Below are 13,016 nucleotides of genomic sequence, written 5' to 3' on the forward strand. Positions count from 1 at the left end.
ATCATCGGGAAGACGCGGGACGCTTCCCACGCGCTTGCGCTGGGTCTGCTGGAGTCTGGCCATCTTTCCTAACTGTTGTTGTGTGATGAAGAAATAAAGCAAGAGTGAGCCTTACAGCTCGCAAGATAATATATAGTGATAACAATAATATAAGTATCTAAATGGATACTTACTAGAATCTTTTATCAAGTGTAAGATAATTACTTACTAGATATAAGTAAAAACAAAGGATGAAGTTACCAAATACTTCACTATACTTATATCATTTATAAAGCTACTTGAATTACCACTGTTCAAAGTATAATGAGCTTTTACCAGTTCATCACATAGATGAGACTACAAGACAAGATTTGAATAGATTAAACCTTTGAAATATTATTAAAGGAAATGAAGTTATGATATACTTCATTAAGTTCTGATATATATATATATATCCACATATACATCTTCTTTATACATTTCCTGAAAATCTCTGTCATGTAAAGTATGAACAGAATTGCAATATCCAATAAATTTGGAAAGGAAAAGAATTTTGGCATAAATCAGATATCTTGCTGATCAGGCAAAGATACCAATAAGTAACCTTTTCTACTAGTAGATGGACGAATTCCCCACTGGTCATCACCCTGGTCGTAATAGGACCTTATGCTGGACTGCCACTCAGCCACTTATGCATTTGATGGACTCCCACTGAGCCACTTACACTATCATGGACGCCCACTGAGCCCATGTTACTTATGCCGACTCAATAGATGGACTTACTTCCCAAACGTTGGGTAAGTAATCAATTCATTTACCAAAACTGCAACCTTGTTGCGAATATAAAATACACCACAGAGCCGGATCCCTCAGGTTTTGAGCGAGTATTTAAATCCCCTTAAAAAGGAAGATCTTAAATATAAAAATGAGTTTTGGGATCCGCTCTAACTTTTTAAAAAATCATTTTGAAGACTCGAAAACACTTTAAAGAGTGTTTGGAGTAAAGCTGATTTAATGAAGTAAATCAGTCCCCAGTATATTTAGAAAATGTCTGAATATTATTATTTAAATAATATTCCCACAAAGAATAATCTTTATAAAAATAATTGAAGTAGAAGCATTAAAACTTATACTTGAAACGAGTATTAAATAACCAAAGATATACTTATACGAAAGTACTATCTTTATTTGAATAATCGAAAATAAGTTTGATTATTGACACCTTATTCTTTAATAAAATAAAGAATATATCTCAGCAAATAATCGGAGTCATAGATCCTCAAATGAATATTCAAATAATATTCATTAAATAATATAAACTGAGTCATAAGCCCTCGAATGAATATTCAAATAATATTCAATAAATAATATAAAAGAGTCATAAGCCCTCGAATGAATATTTAAATAATATTCAAATAATAAAATAAAAGTTATCGAATAAACCTTATTCGATTAATAGTTTGGAAAACTATAACCATATATATATATATAAGTATATATATATATATTTATATACATATATACAAAATCTACTCGGGATCCTCGACTCCCGGTTTAGAAGATATTTCCACCTTTTGGGTCCCTATACTAAGGGTATATGCAAGTTACCGCTATCCTCTAGCATAGGTATTATCAACTGAATCAACAGATATATATAGCAAGAATACGAAACAGGCATGCATATATATATATATATCATAGCAGCATGCTTCAATGTATTGCAACATTTGCTAATTAACCAACATGCATCTATCGCAAGATAATGCAAATCCAAATATACATCACAACAACAGTTATAACGGGTAGAAAACTTGCCTGAGCGACTTGGGGTGATAAAAGGCTCGGGACGAGTTTGGTAACCTATAAACAACAAGTAAGTTGGAATTAAACCAAAGTCACTTGTAAATCTATACTTTAACTAACTTAGACTCTAACACTTGTTTTGCGCTTACTGATTCGCTTAAGTCACTCGAGTACCCTCGGCTCCACCATTTTTAATAATTTAACCTTTACGAGTTTTAAGGCGATTCCTTCGCGAGTGTCTTACCAACTGCCTAACACACTTACCATAAATGTTTCATGCATTAATTAACCCTTTTTGGTCTTTAACCTTTATTTCAAAGTAAGGCGAGGGGAAAAGTTTTGTTCGCGAAACGCCGTTACTTGAAACGGTCGTTTCTCCTAAACCGTGCATCGGAATCGAACGAACTACATATCAAAACGAAGCTCGTAACACGAACTATCTAAAAATGGCAATGGTCATAATCTAGCAGGGGGTTCTCGGGTCCTAATGTTATGCACAAAAGCAGTCCAAAGAAAATCGGACGTTACGACGGCTATGTTTACGCGATTTCCCAATTTAAAACCATTCAAAACCAACCCAATTCAACCTCAAATCCAACATACAACCAACATCCATCCTTATCACATCATAACAACCCCAACCAATTCAATTTTAACATTCATACTTATGCCTAAGCTTGAATTTAACTATACTACATTCTTTTAACCAAAATAACAAGATTTACCAATCCGATTCAATACCATTTCAATCCCAAACTCTAAATCACAAACATCAAGCTACAATATCACCCTACTAATCAAAATCATCTTATAATACATAGGAATCTAGGGTTTGGAGATGATATACCTTCCTTGAAGTGGTGGGAGGAGCTAGGAAGCCTTAAGAAGCTTTGAGAAGTCTTAGGAATGCTTGGATCTTCAAGGAAAACAAGAAAAATTTCAAGTTAAAAACTTGAAAACACTATTCATAGTCTTCTTCTTTGATTAAATGAAGAAGATTGAGAAGGAATTGATGGCTTAAACTCATGATATAGCCCTAACTAAGCATGAAGATGATTAGGGAATTAACTCACCAATTTAGGAAGCTTGGATCTTTGATTTTGAATTTTCTTGCCTTTTGCAATAGTAAAAAGCCGAGAGCTCTCAAGAACAATGCCTTGGTTTCTTTTTGATTTTGATGAAGAATGAATTTGCTTGGCTTGGTTGATTTGTTTTTGTGTTTGATTTAGTTAATTACCTTGTTGCCCTTGATTTTGTGTGGTTAAAAAGCCACCACATCTCCTTCCTTCCCATGTCATGCTCATGTCATGTGGTGATGTCATCCTTCCCTCCTTGTCCTCTTCTCATTGGTTGGGTGACATCACTCTCTCTAATCCCTTTGATTAACTCCCTAATTGTTTGCCTAATGACCGCTGATCTGTTATACGGTTCGCTTAACTTTCGTTCTCGTTTATCGTTTGAAGGATCATACCCGGGATCTTATTACTTAGGTTCCCTTAACCTTTCTCAATACATTATATTCCTTTTTATGATCCTCTATTATAATCCTTTAATTTAAATCCTTTTTATCCTGTTACCTTATACTCAATTCTCTCCGTATCTAGTGGATTTCCGGGAAAAACCAAAGTGTTCGGAATTGGATTCTGACGATCTTTACATACACTCATATACCGTATAAAGTACTAATAAAATCTCAGAATATCCATAATAGAACCCCTACATAGTGTGGCATGAAAAGTTTTCTCATTCAGCTAAAACACTATTCACAAGGGTTACAAAAAGTTGAAAATTTTGGGGGTTATTACACTGATAAATATCTCCTGATAACTTAAGTTCTGACAACTTAAGTTCTGATTTTAGTATAAGTACTGATTTCCAGTTAAGTACTGATTAGTCCTGTTAAGTAAGATCTGAAAACTAAACACAAATCATATTAGACATGACATCACAAATATATCTAACAGTAAATATCGTATTATAAATTCCCTTCTCAAATAAAAAGAGTTTTTTGTTATTTTAATTAAAACAATTAAAAATAGGTTAAAAGATATTTAAGAAGATAAAGATATTACTAAGAAATAAGTAGTGTAGTGGTGTTATTAGTGATATAAGAAATTACTAAAATATTATTTAATAATTTTTAATTTTACTACCTGAAATTAATTTAAAAGCACGAATAATTGAGATAATAATTAAAAACTCTATTAGAAATTAGCTTAAACAACAAAACTTGGCATTAAAAAAAGTACGGTACATGATATTGGGATATTAAATTTTTTTATTAAAACCAACTTAAAGAACAAAACTTGGCATTAAGAAAAAGAAAGCATAGTATGTAGGGTCGAAAGAGACATTTTTACATTTGATTGTGAGACCACTAATTAAATCGTTTAACATTTCTCCTGCGGTTAGAGATGGGTACGGTGATAGTTCAGGGAATGATATTCTGCCCCATCTCTTAATTTGATATCGAACCCTCAGACATGTCCCGAACTCCGAGAAATAATTATTTTCCTCCTCGACTCCGCCCCAAATAGGGAATGGGGGAGCCCCCAAGAATTTGCTTTTTAATTAAAGTAATAATAATATAATATTATATATTATATTTTTTAATAAAAAATAATCTACTAATTCGTAATATATAAATATAATGTGTTCCAAAGATCCCTGATAAATTCCCGATTCAACCGATTAATCTCCTACAAAGTACCCGACCGATTCGATTCTTGAAATCCTATTAGTTCTTACGAACTTTTCATAATTGGAGTATATATAATTATTTATTAAAATTAAAATAATATATTAATTTAAATATGAATAATTATAGAAATTATGTTATAATAAATATATATTTGTTAATAAATAACTAATATAATGATAATAATATATTAAATATAACTTAATATTATAATACATCCAATTTTTACTCTGATTAATCCTTCCGATTAATCCCCGATTTTTATTTAATCCTAAATTGGTAGCTCAACCGATCTTCCCCGATTCCCGATTATAAAGATAGTCCATCCATACCCCCAATTATAAAGATAGTGCCTGCCATTAGGTTGTTCAATTCTCTTGCATACTCGTTCGGTTCTAACATTCTAGTCTGTGTCTCTAGTCTTGTCACAACATGAGTCATTTAGTTAAGCCCCACCAAATCATAATCATCGGAATTTTAGAATTACTAGGTAAGAAAGACTTTTCGATCTGATAAAATTTACATTTAACCCATATAAAAAGTTGGCAACTAAGACATGACTAATTCCACGTAATTTCAAATTATATTGAATCGCTTAGAGAATTAACTGGTTAAAGAATTAAATCACGCAACAAAATCAATGCCATTAATCATGTAACAAAATTAAAATCATACTGTGTTAGATATTGAGTGAGTGAAATATAACATGTGGGGTGAATGTGTTCTTTTGGATTTTAATTAACTTTGACAGTATTTGGTTTAGATTGAACAAAGCATATATGAATTTTGTAGAGATAAATTGTTTGACAGTAAACACACAAAACAAGATATCAAAAACTCACTCGATTGTATTAATCAAATTTGTTTTGATACAAATATGTGTTCTTAGACATAAGAACTCAGCTACAAATCTTGAGAGAGAATACAAGATATTTTTTTTATTATTACATATTAAATTCTCAATGATCAGAAGAAGCTCAGGATCTAGTTGTTCGGATGTCATCAGGATCTGATGTACCGTCAGGATTTAGCATGTCATCAGTATTGAATGACATTAGTATTTGAAGACAGCCAGCATTAGAGGATTTGTTCTGTTCCTTATAATGTGGAGCAGATATCTGTTATGTCTGAGTTATTGGACTTTATTTGTTTAGTTTAAGATATGTATCAGTTTTAGTTAGTTTTTGATAATGCATATCTTAGATTAATTTATTGTAGCTGTGTAGTATATAAACACAATTTACGTCATCACTTAGAGCATCACACTCGAGGATCATTCGACCTAGCAGCTCTCAAGAACATCAGTATTTCTTGAGAGGATTTTGTAACAGTTTTTATCAGAAATATAAAAAACTGTTATATTTTATTACTTGTTCGAAACATTTATACAATTGTATCCAACCCCCCCTAAACAATTGTATCTTTAATGGGAAATAATTGGTATCAGAGTACACTGATAAATTTACAATCAGAAATGATCTAAACATGCCTCTGAACAAGTATGAAAGCATTAAAATTCCCATTCTGAAAAAGACTGAATATCCAACATGGAAGGTGAAGATGCTCATGTACCTGAAAGCTACAGATCCAGATTATCTAGACGTAATCAATGATGGACCCTTCAAGCCAACAAAACTGGTGCCTGCAACTCCTACTGTTACTGAACATTATCAACTGAAGGAGAAGACTGAGTGGACGCCAGAAGAGAAAGTAGCTGTGCTGAAAGATGCAAAGGTAAGAAACATTTTGGATAACAGTCTTGATTCTGTGATGTCAAACAGGGTTATAGCCTACAAGACTGCCAAAGAGATTTGGGATGCTCTTGAAACTCAATGTCAAGGAACCATGGCCATCAAAAAGAACAGAAGGGTTGTTCTGATTCAAGAATATGAACACTTTGAGGCCAAGCCTGATGTAAGTCTCACTGACATCTATGATAGATTTCTAACTCTGCTAAACAATCTGTCTTTGGTGGGAAAGGTGTATGATCAAGAGGATTCAAACACCAAGTTTCTGAGAGCCTTGAGTGAAGAATGGGAGACTCAGACTTCAATCATACGACATCAGTATGATCTAGAAGTAATTACTCTGGATGAAGTCTATGGCATGCTGAAAACTCATGATTTGGAAGTTCAGCAAAGGAGAGAGAGGAAAAGCAACAAAGGGAAATCTGTTGCTTTGAAATGATAAAGTTTCAAGAGAAAAGTATGTTGGAGCTGTAAGAAAGAAGAACAATTTGCCAGAATCAGATACTAATGATTCATCATCAAATCCTGATGATGATACTGATTCGAAACTGATGAGAACATGACAGATTCTGATGTCATGCAAATGGCCGCATTGCTGGTTAAGGGCTTCAGGAGGATGCAGTTCAGGAAGTCCAAGAACAACAGAAGCTTCAGGAAGAAGTTTATTGGAGGTGAAAGGAAGTCAACTGGGAGAAAAGATGGAAAGGACTCTAGAGCTGAGAAGGTAGACAGGACAAAGTTCAAATGCTACAACTGTGATGAACCTGGTCACTTTGCCACAGAGTGCAAGAAAATAAAGCATGACAAAGGGAAGAGCAAATCCCTGATCACATCAAGCAAGAATTGGGTGGACTCCTCTGATTCTGAAGATGAAGACACATGCTATGCACTGATGGCCAACCTTGATGATCCTGCTGCTTCTGAGCCTAAGGTACAAACTCCTTTCTTCTTTTTTGATACTGAAAATATATCTGAATTGAAATCTATTCTTAAATCTTTGCATGGTAATTTTAAGAATAAAACTCTAGAAAATGATAGACTTATAACTGAAATTGAGATCCTGAAGTCTAGGAATGAACAGTTAGAGTCTGACTTAATAAATCAGATAGATTTGAAGAAAGAATGTGAGAGAGCTAAACATTCAGTTAAGATTCTTGAGGCTAGATACAGTATATTAGAAAAGGATCTAGAAATGAGAGAAAAACTCTTAAAGCCTGGACTGTTTCAGGAAAAGGTTCATGAGATAATCTCAAAGAAAAACTGGAAAGAACGCTTAGGCTATAAAGATGGAGTTAAGGATGTTGACACTGAAAATAAAATTACTCTTAAAACTCCTGTTAAGTTTATCTCTTCAGAAGCTGATGAACCCAAATCCACTTTTGAAAAGGGTTCAACATCAGTATCACAAGAAAAACTGGTAAGTGATATAACTATAAGAAAGGAAAGCAAGGAAACCATTATGTCTGTTAAGAAAGAAAAGAACATAGGACTTTTGTCTGCAAGACAATTGAAAAAGAAAATATATGAGGCTACTAATAAACCTCAAGCAAAAAGTCCTAAAAGAAACAGGAATGGTAAGCAAGGTATTTCTAAGGATTCAAATTACAAGGTTGTTCCCAATGCTCCTAGGAAAACTTGTTTTAACTGTGGAAATACTAATCATCTTGCTATTGATTGCAGGAGGAATAAGAAAAAGAAAACTGCTATTTCTGAGTCTGATGTTATGGGTAGATCAGTATTTTATAAACCACAAAATCCTTGTTTTCATTGTGGTAATAGTTGGCATTCGATTTATACTTGTAGTTCTTATCACAAGTTGTATCACAATTACTATGAACCTTTGCATAAGTTTAATAAAGTTGATTGTGTGCTTAATTCTGTTGGTTTTACTAAATTTGCTTCTGACAAGACAAATCCTGACAAAGGAAAAACTGTCAAAAGTACTCCTGACACACAAAGGCTTAAGTTGTCCAAAAAGAGGACCCAACAAGTGTGGGTCCTTAAAAATCCTTCTGATTAATTATTCTTCTGATTGTAGGGTAACAAGAAAAATACACTTGTCTTGGATAGTGGATGTTCAGGACACGTGACTGGAAATAAATCCCTGCTGTCAGAATTTGAGGAGAAGGCTGGCCCTGATGTATCTTATGGAGATGGAAATGTAAGACATACTCTGGGATATGACAACTTGATAATTGGAAGAGTGGCAATAGAGAATGTAGCTCTGGTGGATGCACTGAAGCTTAATCTTCTGAGCATCAGTCAAATCATCGATAGAGGTTATCATGTGGTATTCTATGACTCACACTGTGAAGTTGCTCATAACAAGTCAAAGAAAATTGTCTTGATAGGATACAGACATGGTAATATTTATGAAGCAAGGCTATATGAAAGTCTTGAAAAGGAAGTGTTATTCCTAAGAAACTAACAATGAGATTTATAGAAGGGGGGTTGAATGTAAATCTCAAAACTTTTTCAAGTTTTGAGCAGTTTCAAAGGCTATGTGTTTTGATGAACAGTTGTGTGTGAATTGCTTTGGGCAGGTGCAGATATATATATATTCAAAACACAAATGTAAAGAACACAAAGGCTTTAAAAACTTTTCTGGTGGATTTGTTGTTCCACCAGAGATGTGTATTTCAGAAAATCTGTGATTCAAAAGAATTGATCACAGCTGCGTCCTAGTACAAACTAGATGATTTTCTCTCTATGTTTTTCTAAACAGCTCTGGAAAATTCACCATCTAATTATTAGCTGCAACTTGGTTTATATATCACCAAGTTTACAAGTGAAGACTAAAGTACAAAAACAATTAAAAAGATTCTTCACATGTTTCTTCTTCATTTCTCTATCCAATGCGATCTAGGTTAATCTGTGAATCTTTGAATACTTCCTTGTTTGCACCAGAATGGAAATGCTGCATTTTCTTTATTCCTCCAAGAGGCTACCACATTCCAATTCTCTCTGTCAACCCATGTGCCTCTGTCAGCTTATGAATTGTCACTGTCAATTGCTATTGAACTGAGCATCCGTTGAAGCTTTCATCCGTTGATGGCTTTATCCGTTGATGCATTAGCAGTTGAAGCTTTATCCGTTGATGCACTCATCCGTTGATGGATGTTATCCGTTGAAGCTTTAGAGACATCCGTTGAAGCTTTGTTTCTCATCCGTTGAAGGCCTTTAATTTATCAGTTGATACTACTTCACTTATACAAAATTACAAGGCATGAAATATTTACAATTAGCCCTCCTATTTGCATATCCACTAGTAGTCAACATGACTTATAATTTCCCACAATCATCTAAGAATTATGTTAGTCCCTTAACAATATAGCAATAATTACAGAAGGGGGGTTGAATGGAATTCTTGAACCTTTTTCTCGAAATAAAAATGTTCAACTCGAATATAGATATAATGTTTTGATTAGCACAATGCGAAATAGAAACTTGATTGAATCAAAACATAAGTAATTAAAAACAAGAGTCTTTAAAAACTTTCAGGTGGATTTAAACAATTCCACCAGAGATATATATAATATATCGAGAGGACTCTATGTGCAGGAATGCTCACAGCTGCTTACAAATAGAACTACTGAGAATACAGGAAATGCGAATAATTCTGCTTACAAAGATTTCTCTGTTTTTGTGTTTCTCAGCTATCTCAGTCATTTTTCTATTTGCTACACTCTTGGTTTATATAATACCAAGATTACAAAGTCAAAAAGACTGAACAAATATAAAAACTATCAGTCTTAAGCTTTGCTGCTTTTCGTCCTCTATTACCCAGTTAATGGGCTTCCACAGTGTATTTGTATACATCTCGACGGCTGTGTGTCAGCTTTCACTGTTCAACTGCTGTTTGAATTCTTCATATGATCATCCATCGACTATCAGAACATCCGTTGATGGTTTAATTGATCATCCGTCGACTGCTATATTAAACATCCGTTGATGGTCATTTGATCATCTGCCGATGGCTTTGTTAATCATCCGTCGGTAGCTATTTTGGCACTTGACTCTATTTCACTTATGCAGAATTACAAGACATCATTTATTTATAATTAATCAACCTATTCTGCATATCTAGTTAAAGTCAACATGACTTATATGCTACTACAGATTCTATACAAAGGTACATACATAACTGTGCTACAAACTTATTATTACATAAGCTACTCACTCGATGGATAATAAGTTAATCATCCGTCGGGACTATAATGAGTTATCCGTCGGGACTATAATTTTTATCCGTCGAGTGCTACATAATTTCACTAAGTAAAATCTACTTAGATGTTTTGTTTATGTAATCATCATGTACACAACATATGCACAACAATCTCCCCCAATTTATGTCTACTGGAATTGTAGCCATAAATTAAGAGATACTTGATGATAACAAAACATCCTAAACATACATCTTTAAAGATAAGTAGATAAACTGAAAGTGCTTCAATTAAACAAAATGTACAAGGTTTGGCTCACAGTCAATTCAAGATGCTCCTCTAGCCTGAGCAGATTTTTCTAGTTCCTTGAAGGTCTGGATCTTCTTCCAAGCTTTCTGTTATTTTCCTCAATTTGATTCTGGAGCTGCCTGTGGAATTCCAGTTCATCAGATTCTGAGAGATCTAGCTTTTCTTGCATTTCCAAGAGAGTCTCATTGCTAGAGATACTCAGTTGGTCTTCTAATCTGAAGAATCTTCTCACACCCTTGTCATCCATGAATTCCATTAGCCAGTAGGGCCTTAGATGCACTTTTCTCCCTGTGTATGGGATGATTAGAGTCTTTGGGAGTGCATCTTTAGCTCTAACACTCCTTAGTTCTTCAATCTTCTTCAATACTAGTCTTCTTGCAGTTACATTGAACCCAAAGTTTTTCTTGAAGGATGAATAAACTTTTATTAGCACAGCTTGGCTCTCTTGAAGAATCCTGTGAAGTGGCCACTGAATCTCCCTTCCTCCTTTGTACTTGAACACCAACCTTTCAGGAGGTTTCTGTATGCATCAATTGCCCTTACTTCATCCAGTTCATCCAGATAAAGATTTAGATCTGAAATTTCTTTGATGTTACACAAGTACAAGTAGTCTCCCCTGTTGACCTTGGGTTTAGCTTTAACTACTGACTTGGATTTGAGAGGTGACAGCTTCACTTTCTTGACTGCCCTTGACTTTGTCCTTTTTGGCTTGCTAAGGATTGGTAAGCTGAAGTCAGGAATTGGTATGTTATCCCACTCTATTGCTCATCCTTTGGCACAATAGGTTCACCATGTATGTTCCTGTAGGGATCCACCACCCTTATATCTTCAAATACCACAGAGGGCTTTGATGCTTGAGTTGTAGGTGGTGTGGATTCCTTAGGAAATTAATCTTCCAATTCCTTGTCGACAACATCCAGTTTCCTTTTTGTTCTTCTAGCCAATTCTTTCTTCCTTGGGGATTTCTTCTGTTCTTCAATTTTCTTCTTTGATTCAGCAGCTTTAGATGGTTGAGAGGGAATTTGTTGAGAAGAGTTTACAGCCTGTAGCTTGGCCAAGATAGCAATCTGTTCTTTCTTTTGTTTAGATTTCTTTGCATCTAGAGCAGCTTGCCTCTTTTCCTGCTTTAATCTGGCTTTTTCTTCTTTCTTTGCTTGAGCAAATTGTGGATGTCCAGCTACCACACAAATTTCCTTTCCATTTCTGAATATCTTAGCAATTCTCCTTTTTGAAGCTGAATCAGCTGGATCTTTATAGAAGATAATAGATCTTGATAAAAGTTTCTTTTCATCAGGCTTGGGTGTCTCATACACAGTGTCCATAGGGTTCTTCCAAGATGATTTTGGATAATTTGCCCTTGGTTTAAGAATTGTTTCAGCCTTTGGAGACTTGATGCAGGAAGATTGTCCTTTTTCCAGATAGTTCATGCTCATCCCATTCACACTAATTGGCTTGACATGAGAGTGATGGATGGCTGACATAACTGGCTCCTTGACTAGTTTAAACTTTTTCTGTATCTCCTCATCAATCTTATCCCAGTTGATCAAACTCAACTTTCCTTTTTCAGCAACTTTCAACTTTGCTGCTGCTGCTTTAATTAGATCTATACCATCTGCAACTGTTGGCTTGGAGACAGTAATTGAAGGTACAATTACTTTGTTGATTTGTACTTAAAGTTTCTCCCCCTCAGTTGGTCCTTTCTCCTCCTTACTAGATTCTCTCTCCCCCTTTTTGTTATCATCAAGTTGAGGAGTTAGGCCTTGTGCTTGAGCCAGTTGCATGAGAAGATTTGTCTGAGTCTGTTGATTTTGAAGAAGGATAGTCACTGAATTCTCAATAACTTGAACTCTGTCTTCCAGCTTGGCCAGCTTCTTTTCAGAATCTGATTCTCTCCTCAATCTTAGTAATAGATCTTGCATGGTACCATATGGCATTACTGAATCCAGCTTCTCAGAATTGTAGGTCTTCAAGTCAGCTATATCTCTTTTTAGTTCATCCACACTCAGATTCTATCTTAATTGACGGATCTTCATGAGATGTAGAGAGTCTAGGTGAGCTTGAAGAATAGCCTTGGTACCAGCATCTGAAGTTTCCTGAAGGGCCTTTTGAATAGCCATCACTTGCTTGACCAAAGATACACCAAATTGTCCTGGTGTAGATTCCTTTGTCCATGCCCATCCAGGTAAATTTGAAACAGAACTTGGGCCTTCATCTCCCCCTTCATCTCCCCCTAAGTTCATGCTTCCATCCAAAGAAACAGAGTCATCATCATTAGAATTTACTCCAAATTCTTTAGCTGGCTCACCAGCTTGATAA

Source organism: Apium graveolens, chromosome 4, assembly GCF_009905375.1.
Source record: "Apium graveolens cultivar Ventura chromosome 4, ASM990537v1, whole genome shotgun sequence".
NCBI lineage: Eukaryota > Viridiplantae > Streptophyta > Magnoliopsida > Apiales > Apiaceae > Apium > Apium graveolens.